Source organism: Schistocerca cancellata, chromosome 4 (assembly GCF_023864275.1).
Source record: "Schistocerca cancellata isolate TAMUIC-IGC-003103 chromosome 4, iqSchCanc2.1, whole genome shotgun sequence".
NCBI classification, from domain to species: domain Eukaryota; kingdom Metazoa; phylum Arthropoda; class Insecta; order Orthoptera; family Acrididae; genus Schistocerca; species Schistocerca cancellata.
This window is the reverse complement of record NC_064629.1, coordinates 729,641,792-729,653,846: the sequence shown is the minus strand read 5'-3', so window position 1 is coordinate 729,653,846 and position 12,055 is coordinate 729,641,792. Positions and strand designations below refer to the sequence as shown.

Here is a 12,055-nt window from a genome sequence, read left to right as displayed (position 1 = left end):
ATACAGTCAATCCGACTGCGCACTTGGATCCATACCATGGAGAAATTTAGATAACGAAAAACACACCATTGCTGACGGCTAATCAGTCTTAATAAAACTGTCAGTCCAGACGAAACAACTGTCTTCTTTGAGACTGAAAAAAATAGTGCTGGTAAAGAAAATTAATCCATGACTTTCTTACCAGAAGCACAATGCAGACAGTTGCAATCTTACTTTGTCACAGATGAAAGTTATCCGTTCCAGTCGTTCATCGTGTTGAACAGAATCTGGCACGCGTTACAGTGGAAATCGTAAAACGTGGAAGGAAGTGTCCTGCTGACGAAAATTAGCGGGTTAACGTTGCAGTCAGTTCGACTTTGTGTTGTTCCAGGAGATACAAGGAATCAGTCTAAGCCGCTCCAGTATAGGTGCTCAATTAACGATGAGGGATTCCTCACCAACAGCAATTTCCTTAGTACTTTTGCAAGTCTTTAAACGCCGTATTACCGCTCACCAAGTCTGCTGGCAACGTTTTCCAACTCTGCTAGCTGTTGAAATTGTAAAGTCAGTACTTCGACGTGCTGCTGTATACATATTCTCACACTATCAGACGCATTGGTACAGTCTTCGTATCAGTAGTTGCATAATCACCGACTCGGATTCCGTTCTGCTCGTATTGTTCTATGCGAGCAAAGTTCTTTGAATACCAGTGTATTCTATATTGAGAGATGATAAGATTCCTTTCTCCGGCAGCTGTAAATGGGGGAACATGTTTAAACTGCACTCCATGACAAGAACTAAAAATTTTTACGTATAAGGGGTTTTGCGAGTCTCTGCTACTATAGCACAGTGGTTAAGACAGAGGACTCGCATTAAGTAAGTATGGGGCTCAAATCCCTGTCCCGCTATTCTGATTTAGTCTTTCGCGGTTTTCTTTAGTAACTCAGACGAACGCAGGAATGCTTCTTTCGCTGAGGACAGGGCCGATTTCCTTCACCACCCTTGTCCGAATTGAGCTGGTACTTCGTCTTTAACATGCACCTGAAAGTATGGATCGACTTTTGTTCAGAAATGTTACACTGTAGCCGGCCGCTGCGACCGAGCGGTTCTAGGCACTTGAGTCCGGGGCCGCGCTGCTGCTACGGTCGCAGGTTCGAATCCTGCCTCGGGTGTGGATGTGTGTGATGTCCTTAGGTTAGTTAGGTTTAAGTAGTTCTAAGTCTAGGGGACTGGTGACTTCAGATGTTAAGAACCATAGTGCTTAGAGCCATTTTTTGTTACAGTGTCATATCACATTATGTGGTTGCATTAATCTGAAAAGTATAATCAGTTCGTGAGTGTGAGTACCAAATTCTACGATTTACATGCAATAGCCGTCAGCTTTTGAAGCCGTTAGATACATATCGGACTGTCAGGTACTGCCAACTGGCGTAGGCTCTGCGTTGTTGCGTGTAACTTACATAGCTGGACTGTTACGAAACATTTGAATGCCTCGCCATGACCAATCTAGGTCACCGTGACATTAGCACTGCACAAAGAGATTATCTTTTGCTAAACGTTTTCTCTATCGTAACCCTTATTACATTGTGCTCTCGTGTTACGTCTGACCTCAAATGTCGCTTGTACTGCTAACATACTACACCTGTTCGAAAACTAAGAGTCTGTCGCTGTGTATTCGTTTTTCATTATTAAAAAAAAAAGTACCAATCTACCTGGAAGTTATCTATAATTTTAGGCCAAAACACTGTCACATAAGTCTTGAGATATGAACCTAAAATACGCGTAATGACTATTCTGCCAGCGGCCTTGTCTCGTCGAATACACCGGTTCTCGTCAGATCAACGAAGTTAATCAACGTCAGGCGTGCCCAGTACTTGGACGGGCAACCGCTTGGGTACGCCACGTGCTGCTGACTGCTTTCCCTTTGGAAGGAGGAGGGGTGTTGACATTGAATTCATGATCGCCAGTCTTTGCGCCAGTGTTCTGAATTCCAAACATCACTGCGTGAGGATATATGACACTGTTGATAGTGGTCCGTCCACCGGATAGGGACATTACGCTCGGCGGCCCCTCTGTGCTTATTTATTCTCGGCCATAGGTCCGCCATCTTGTGTTGTGTGCATAAGGTTTACATGTATCTCGAAGCAATTTGTGCAGTGAATTACGTTGCCAATCAGTGACAAAATACAATGTGCAATAGTATAATTTTAATCAGCAACTCCGCCATTACACCAGTGATGCAAGTGAAGCAGCAAGATGATGAAATCGCTGTGATATCATAAATAGTCAACCACAAGGAAGAAAACCAGCAGAAGACATCACTGATATTTCGATTTCTAGCCATCCACTGCCTCCCTCCCCCCCCCCCCAAATGCCACACCAGCCGCAACAGTAACAAACAATGGACAAAGCGTTCTAGATTAATCTAGTTTAAGACTGTTTATTTTGAAGTAACATTTCTCTGTATGTATGTATGTATAAACGCCTGAAGATGAACAGAACATGTTCGAAACGCGTTGTATTATGTTAGATTAAACATAAAATAAAAAAGTAACTGGTAGCAGAAATTAAAAATAAATAATTACCCCTCTGTGCTACTCGAGAGGAGTAGGGTATGTGGTGGCACCGGGTTTCACCCTCTCTCTTCTCTCATCCTCATACAACACAAACAGGATACCGCTCTACACACACACACACACACACACACACACATATATATATATAAATATATATATATATATATATATATATATATATATATATATATATATATATATATATATATATATATACGCCCGTTACAGTAACACTTATCAGATAAAATTAAACGTATAACTCGCTTACTTCGCTAAGGAAAGGTGTCGTCGTGAGCGAAGAACACAAAAACCTTTAAATAAGGCGGCTGAACCTATCCTTCGATATCCCCCAGCCAACAATGCTGTACGAATTTATTACTATTCGTTCTAGGATGCCAGAAGACCACGAGAAAGATTCATCGGAATACTTACAGAAAATGACAAACCATTATAGAATCCTCCTAAAATTCATTGTAAATGGCGTTATACGCATTCATTATAAATAAATATTTAACAACAAACTGTACACGCAGTGACAAATTGGTCAGGTGATCTGTGTGTCGCTACAGGCGAACAACCGGCTACATTCAAACGCAAGCACAAGCGGGAGTGCAATTTTAGAAGGCATATTTTCGGATTTTTAGCACAGCTTAACCGAAATATTTCTACAGATTAGGCTTTGTCAATTGCTGCCAACCATAAAGGAAGGGGAGTTACAGTTCATCGTTCCGCGACATAAACAGGAATAGAGACGGGTGACAAGCTCAGACTGAACAAAAATGAGACAGGAAGTTAGCTGAAACTTTGTATAAGGAACTATGGAGGCGCACACCTTAAGTGATATAGAGTAACCACGCGGCTACTACGGTCACAGTTTCGAATCCTGTCTCGGGCATGGATGTGTGTGATGTCCTTAGGTTAGTTAGGTTTAAGTACTTCTAAGTCTAGGGGACTGATGACCTCAGATGTTAGGTCCCATAGTGCTTAGAGCCATTTGAACCATTTGATACAGAGTAACTATGAAAAACATAAGTTAGAGTGGCTGCAAGGGGATATAATCTCAGTTCTTTGCGAATAAAAGTTCGTAATCTCACCCACTGCGGCACCTCCCTCAGTACAGTTGAGTAGTGAATGTATGTAGTGAACTACGGTGTATTTATTTAATTCTGTGATTTAATGTACAAAAAGTCGACCAGACGAATATAGCGTGTTTAGACGATAGTTCTCTTATACTGAGCACTTGTTGTCACTGCTTGTAAGTCGAGTCTGCAGTAGAAGAACTAATTTCTTTTAGCGGAACGATTAGCTCTGATAACAATGGAGCGTTGACAATTTGTAACTGCAGATAAGTAGTAGGTCGTGAAATAGGTCACCTGTTACTCATGAATCAACTACAACTCTGAGAATCATAAATGCAGATTTACGCAAACTGCCACTCATACTGTTCTCAGCAACGATAAGGAAAGATATGGAGTATACTCACTAGATGAAAACATTACAATATTGTTTCAGAAACAGAAGATTATTCTGGTCAAACAGAGATTGCAGAGTACCATAAAATGTAATGCCAATTCTCTAAATTTGACAGTGTCATGTGCCTCCACTGATAGCCAGAAACTACCTGGCAGCCACAATGGACATTTAAACCGTGCAATGCCGAAAACATAAGCTGGAACATACAAAGAAACAAGGACGTTCTTTATCCAAGATTTTACTTTCAAACTCTCAACCCAATAATTTACAAGAATATAAACTCGTGAAACTTCCTAGTAGATTAAATCTAAATGCCAGACCGGGACTCGAACCTGGGACTCAGCTTCGAGTTACGGTCCGGCTACAGTTTAAATCTGCCAGGAAGTTTCATATCAGCACAGACGCCAATGCGCGGTAGTAAACGTTAGAGGATATCTCAAACAACAGAGCAGTAACCCTCTTTCTACCTATGTCTTACGCTTATTATTATCTTTCCAGGGATGTTCTGATAAATCTGTAAAACTAAAAAGAACATTTTAATAAAGTAAGTGTGGTACTCCGAATGTAGGTTTTCTTCGTCTTTCATACTCATATATAACAGCATTGGCTTAAAGTAATGGAAAACAATCATTTTTAGTGTGAATTGTTTCAATCGAAGGAAAAATAACTGCATGTTATTAGCAGCACAAAGCTGCCGCTTGAAAATAAGAGTAAGCTTCACAAAAAAATAAACCCATGAAACCCAGAATATCACAAAAATCGACCATGGTTCTGTAACAAAAATAGTCAAGTGTGGCATGAGAAGAAGTATTTGTGATTGAAGACTGACAATGTCACTTCACGTGTTGTGTTTAAATCAGCCATACCAAAGGGGAAAAATAAAAATGTCAGCATCCGTACAGTAAAATTAGAACAATAAAACGTACAAACAAATTATGTAAAAATCATATACTGAGTTCTTGAACTACAACGTATTTTAATAACCGTTTCCCAATTCTAACATCACAGTTCCAGTTCGAAACCTTGTACGGGTAGAATATTTTTATCTTTCAGGCGCAGCTGGTATGTGTATAAAGTTCTCTGAACACCCGTGAAGTCATAGACATGCACATCAACAACAAGGAGACGTATTAAATCACTTGCAAAACATAGGAACTTCAAAATTCTTTACAAACAGCACTAACTCTTAAAAACTTCACTGATCGTAAAATGCTGAAAACTAAAGCAACTCATTTTTAAGATATTACACAGTTACACTAACTATACCAACACGTATATTCTCGTGGATTGGATCATGTTGACCATACCGTTCACACACAAGTATCGACACATATTCATTCTATTGAAATAATTCAGAATTACTCCTGTCTTCATAACGTAGATTCACAATGTCGAATGAAGACTGTGCTTGACATTCATAAATTATTTCTCCTACTATTTGTAAGGTAAATACAGGAAATAACAACAATTATATGTATTTAACAGATGTAATTAGTTACACTGAACACATAAATACTGAAAATGTAAATTGAAATATCCATATGGTATGTCTTGATTAAGAATGATCCACAGATGTGAAAGAAGAGTCCAAAGGCTCCCAGAATAATGGCGTTTCCATTCAATGTAGGTGCGTTATACTTCAGTGTGACACCTTATCTAATGTGCAGTTGTGCGACTGTTGACGTCATCTGAAAAAGAAGATAATACTCTGTTACAAATTACTTACGAATATTTGCCTGTCAAACATTAAAGGTGCAAGTAAATTATGAGCTGTGCAACGAGTATACACAAACATTAAAAAAAGTTTGCATCACCCCAGTTCCCAGAACTCCTGAAGATAGACGTTGACTGTGGATATTGTATCACAGACGCAGTCCCTTTGAATGTTCAAAGATGTCACTAAAGCCGCCCAAAGATGTAAACAACCATGCATGTGCAGCGCCTATTAGGCGGAGGGGGTACGACAGCCAATCAGTTCCAGTCATTCCACCAGGAAGGAGGTGCACGGCTCGTGTTGTCTGTAGGTCTACCATGCCTAGACGGTCAATACCGCTGTTCGATCTCGTCCGCATTGTTACTTTGTACCAGGAAGGTCTCTCAACAAGTGAAGTGTCAAGGTGTCTCGGAGTGAACCAAACTGATGTTGATCAGACATGGAGGAGATACGGAGAGACAGGAACTGTCGATGACATGCCTCGCTCAAGCCGCGCAAGGGCTACTACTGCAGTGGACGACGGCAACCTACGGATTATGGCTTGGAGGAACCCTGACAGCAATGCCACTATGTTGAATAATGCTTTTCGTGCAGCCACAGGACGTCGTGTTACGACTCAAACTGTGCGCAATAGGCTGCACGATGCGCAACCTCACTCTCGACGTCCATGGCGAGGTCCATCTTTCCAACCACGACACCACGCAGCGCGGTACAGATGGACCCAACAACATGCTGAATGGATCGCTCAGGATTGGCATCACGTTCTCTTCACCGATGAGTGTCACATATGCCTTCAACCAGGCAATCGTCGGAGACGTGTTTGGAGGCAACCCGATCAGACTGAACGCCTTAGACACACTGTCCAGCGAGTGCAACAAGGTGGAGGTTCCCTTCTGTTTTGGTGTGGCATTACGTGTGGCCGACGTACGCCACTGGTGGTCATGGAAGGCGCCGTAACGGCTGCACGATACGTGAATGCCATCATCCGGCCGATAGTACAACCATAACGGCAGCATATTGGCGAAGCATTCGTTTTCATGGGCGACAATTCGCGCCCCCATCGTGCACATCTTGTGAATGACTTCCTTCAGGATAATGACATCGCTCGACTAGAGTGACCAGCATGTTCTCCAGACATGAACCCTATCGAACATGCCTGGGATATATTTAAAAGGGCTGTTTATGGACGAAGTGACCCACCAACCACTCTGAGGGATCTACGCCGAATCGCCGTTAAGGAGAGGGACAATCTGGACTTGCCTTGATGAACTTGTGGATAGTATGCCACGACGAATACAGGCATGCATCAATGCAAGAGGACGTGCTTCAGGGTATTAGAGATACCGGTGTGTACAGCAGCCTGGACCACCGTCTTTGAAGGTCTCGCTGTATGGTGGTACAACATGCAATGTGTCGTTTTCATGAGCAATAAAAAGGGAGGAAATGGTGTTTATCTTGATCTCTATTCCAGTTTTCTGTACAGGTTCCGGAACCCTCGGAACCGTGGTGATTCAAAACATTTTTGGTGTGTGTATAAGGCCGCGCGGGGGTAGCCGTGCGGTCTTGGGCGTCTTGTTACAGTTCGCGCGGCTCCCCCCCCCCCCCCCCCTTGGAGGTTCGAGTTCTCCTTCAGGCATGGGTGCGTGTGTTGTCCGTAGCATAAGTTAGTTTAAGTTACATTAAGTAGTGCGGATGCCTAGGGACCGATAACCTCAGCAGTTTGGTCCCATAGTCCTTACCACAAATTTCCAACTTTTGTGTGTATATCGTTATTTAATACATTTTCATTGTGAATCCTGTTTTCGAGTTGTAATATTCTTCACGGAACGTAAAATTGGCATGTAATCAAAGAATGGATATGGACAAACTGCGACCAAACGTACAGCAAAACATGAGCTGAGTGAGAACCAATACTCAGGTGATCAATTTAAACTGTATTGTGGCGTTCATGACCCTATTAACTATCGACATATCTAATACACTGGATTACGTAAATGATCGTGTTGTTGAGTAAGTACTTGCGATATCTACACTGATGACCACCTGCTTAATAGCTTGTTTGTCCGTCTCTGGAACGAAACACATCACTGATTCTGCGGATCATGGAACCGACAGTTTGTTGGTATGTTTTGAGGGGTATGTGGCATTAAATGTCTACGCGAAGGCCATGTAATTCGCGTCAATGACGGGCTGCTGATTTGCATACGCTGTGATAGCGCCCTATAGCAACCCATATGGGTTCGATAGGGTTTACATCCGGCAAATTTCGTTGCCGAGGCATCAACTTGAGTTCAAAATGGCTCTGAGCACTATGCGACTTAACTTCTGATGTCATCAGTCGCCTAGAACTTAGAACTAATTAAATCTAACTAACCTAAGGACCTCACACACGTCCATGCCCGAGGCAGGATTCGAACCTGCGACCGTAGCAGTCGCGCGGTTGATGTTGAGTCAACCAGTGAATACGTAGGAGTAGTCTACTGCGGAGCTCTGGTTCAATACTGTACGATGAACGGTGTGCTCAAAAACATTTCTGAGTGCACCAGCATTGTGCTGTTTCGGCAGAAATGCTACAAATCACCATTTTTTTTTTTTTTTTTTTTTTTTTTTGGAGAGCAGACAAGCCTCTGAACCCACGTTCTGTGAAGAGTCATGGACGTCCAACCGTTTAGCACCTAGTAGTAGTCTCACTGTCCTTCTACCTCTCTCCACACATGTTCACGACAGTGCAACGTAAATATACGACCAATTTCGCCGTTTACGAAATACTCGTTCACAGGCTGAGCGTAATAATAATTTGCCCTTTGTCAAAGTCACTTACATCAATGGATTTCCCCATTTTCAGCCCTTATCTTCGTTAGGGCGACCCCAGTCCGTGTTTTCTCCGCTTACGTACTCTTTTTTTCCGCGTCACGTGGCCGCAACGTCACCAGGCGGCTTCCAACTCGTGGTGGGCAGTTGTCATGATGTTTTGGTTCATCAGTGCATGATTTCATGTAGTCTACTAATGGACCTGATAATTGAATTTAGCGACTCCGATACACGAAGTGTTTGAATACGTGATCGTCAGAACTAAACTTTTACTGGTAAACAAATTTTGTGAATAAAAGGAAGGGAATATTATTATAGTCCCGGCCATCTTTAGCGAAAATCAAATGTTAGTTTTAACCCAAACTAATTGGTTAATAATAATTCAATAATATCTCATACGTCTCTTGTAGCGTCACTTTTATGGTAAAATTTGTAAGTAGGCTGTTTATGTTTTCTTATTGGCAACGTTACATAGCGCTCTGTATGAAAATCACTGGCTGTGCTGTGTGCAGTCTGTGGCTAGTTTGCATTGTTGTCTGTCATTGTAGTGTTGGGCAGCGGCAGCTGGATGTGAACAGCGCGTAGCATTGCGCAGTTGGAGGTGAGCCGCCAGCAGTGGTGGATGTGGGCAGAGAGATGGCGGAGTTTTGAAATTTGTTATACTGGATATTATGAACTGCTATATATATTATGACTATTAAGGTAAATACATTGTTTGTTCTCTATTAAAATCTTTCATTTGCTAACTATCCCTATCAGTAGTTAGTGACTTCCGTAGTTTGAATCTTTTATTTAGCTGGCAGTAGTGGCGCTCGCTGAATTGCAGTAGTTCGAGTAATGAAGATTTTTGTGAGGTAAGTGATTTGTGAAAGGTATAGGCTAATGTTAGTCAGGGCCATTCTGTTGTAGGGATTTTTGAAAGTCAGATTGCGTTGCGCTAAAAATATTGTGTGTCAGTTTAAGCACAGTCATGTATAAATTGTTCTAAGGGGACGTTTCAAATTATGAATAATACAAATATGAATGAAAATCATGTATTAATAAAATGTATTTTGAGCTTTTTGTTATGAACTTGTAAGCAAAAGTGTAAAACGTGTTACAGTTATTACTAATGTGAAGAGACACTTTATTTGTGCAACGAGAAACAACGTTTCGTAGACCTCTGATATTATGTTAAGCGTCGGTAAAAAATAGCTTTGGTCTTTTTCATTTATTTATAATGTAACACTTCGATTCTGACTTTGATATCGTTCTGAGCTGATCGGTGGGTGTTCATGTAAAAATACATGAAATGTATTCGCAGCTGCGAATATGGACAACCATGAGCTGTATAATGGAATGAAGACAATGAAAATTTGTGCCGGATCGGGACTCGAACCCGGATTATCTGGAGCGGTCGCCTTACCACAGGCTGTCCGAGCACGACTCACTGCCACATCTATACTTCCACATGTCATCAACCTACATTCGTAGATCCACTCTGTATTTTCCCGTACAGGGGAGACGTTTTAATTGAAAATCCCATGCACGTATGCAGCGGATAAATAAGATACTGCAGTGCCCGAGTTGTTACGAAGGACGATGCTAAGTTCCTCGTTATGAAATGCGTGAAACGTATTTGCAGTTGCAAATATGGATGACCGTCAGCTGTATAATACGAAGTTGACAATGAAACATTGTGCCAGACCGGGACTCGAACCCGAATTAGCGCTAGTGGCCGCCTTACTATTAGGGTATTCAGACATTTTGACACACGGAGAGTGAAATTGTGTAATTGCAGTTTGATATTTAATGTTGTCACATTAATGTGAATCGACTCACATTGTAAGGATGGCATATAATGTCAAGTTTTTATATGTAGTGAAAAATAATTTGGCAGTTACGACAAGTAATACGTAACATTATGTGGTGTCACCGCCAGACACCACACTTGCTAGGTGGTAGCTCTTAAATCGGCCGCGGTCCGCTAGTATACGACGGACCCGCGTGTCGCCACTGTCAGTAATTGCAGACCGAGCGCCACCATACGGCAGGTCTAGAGAGACGTACTAGCACTCGCCCCAGTTGTACAGCCGACGTTGCTAGCCATGGTTCACTGACAATTACGCTCTCATTTGCCGAGACGATAGTTAGCATAGCCTTCAGCTACATTTGCTACGACCTAGCAAGGCGCCGTATTCACTTGATATTGAGATTCTATTAATGTATCATCAAGAGCGATGTTCTACAAATGTGGATTAAAGTTAAGTATTCCAGAAGCTACGTACTTTTCTTCATAGCATTCATTACGTATCCTGTTTCAAACCTCACGCCAGCCTGCGTGAGTTTAAGCGCGTGCCTTTTCTGCTTCCTCTAATTGTGTATAGGCTGTCTTGTCTAGACACAACACATTACACACGTGTTTGAAAATTACAAGTCATCGAAATTAGCTTATCGCACTATCTAAATAAAGATCGTCTACATTACAGCCTAATACAGACTATGGCCGGCCTTTGTGACCGAACGGTTCTAGCCGCTTCAGTCCGGAACCGCACTGCTGTTACGGTCGCAGGTTCGAATCCTGCCTCGGGCATGGATGTGTGTGTTGTCCTTAGGTTAGTTAGGTTCATGTGGTGTCACCGTCAGACACCACACTTGCTAGGTGGTAGCATTTAAATCGGCCACAGTCCGTTAGTATACGTCGGACCCACGTGTCGCCACTATCAGTGACTGCAGACCAAGCGCCGCCACACGGCAGGTCTAGAGAGACTTCCTAGCACTCGCCCCAGTTGTACAACCGGCTTTGCTAGCGATGGTTCACTGACAAAATACGCTCTCATTTGCCGAGACGATAGTTAGCATAGCCTTCAGCTACGTCATTTGCTACGACCTAGCAAGGCGCCATGTTCAGTTACTATTGATATTGTGAATAATGTACAGTCAAGAGCGACGTTCACCATTTATGGATTAAAGTTAAGTATTCCACCAGCTACGTCCGTTTTTTCTAAATTCTAATTTCCTTGCGCCGGCCGTGGTGGCCAAGCGGTTAAAGGCGCTACAGTCTGGAACCACGCGGCCGCTACGGTCGCAGGTTCGAATCCTGCCTCGGGCATGGATGTGTGTGATGTCCTTAGGTTAGTTAGGTTTAAGTAGTTCTAAGTTCTAGGGGACTGATGACCTTAGACGTTGAGTCCCATAGTGGTCAGAGCCATTTGAACCATTTTTTTCTAATTTCCTTGACCTGTTCCAGACCTCACGCCAGACTGCGTGATCTAAAACGCGTGCCTTTCGGCTTCCACTAATAACACGATGTTGGCTCTCCTGCCAACCACAACATTGGCGACGAGGCAAAACCGCGTTCTTATCGATATTGCCCTGATTTACTTGTGTAATGGCTTCGCCACCATCTCCAGATGTACTGTCCAGATTTTATCGCTTACAGAATCAGCAGACGCAGGCCCTACTGGGTGCCCTTGGACAGCTTGTCCAGGGTCAACGTGCAATGCAAAATGACGCGGCAGCC

At 42.6% G+C, this 12,055-nt stretch overlaps 1 protein-coding gene across 1 annotated transcript in view; it reads right to left on the bottom strand.

Moving 5' to 3' along the window:
- Positions 1-4,982: 4,982 nt before the first annotated feature.
- LOC126183713 (kunitz-type serine protease inhibitor dendrotoxin E-like) overlaps positions 4,983-12,055 on the bottom strand; it is a 51,641-nt gene continuing 44,568 nt past the window's right edge. Inside the window, exon 4 of the mRNA XM_049925900.1 lies at positions 4,983-5,716. The gene's annotated coding sequence lies outside the window, so the exon portion shown is untranslated. The remainder of the gene's footprint in view (positions 5,717-12,055) is intronic.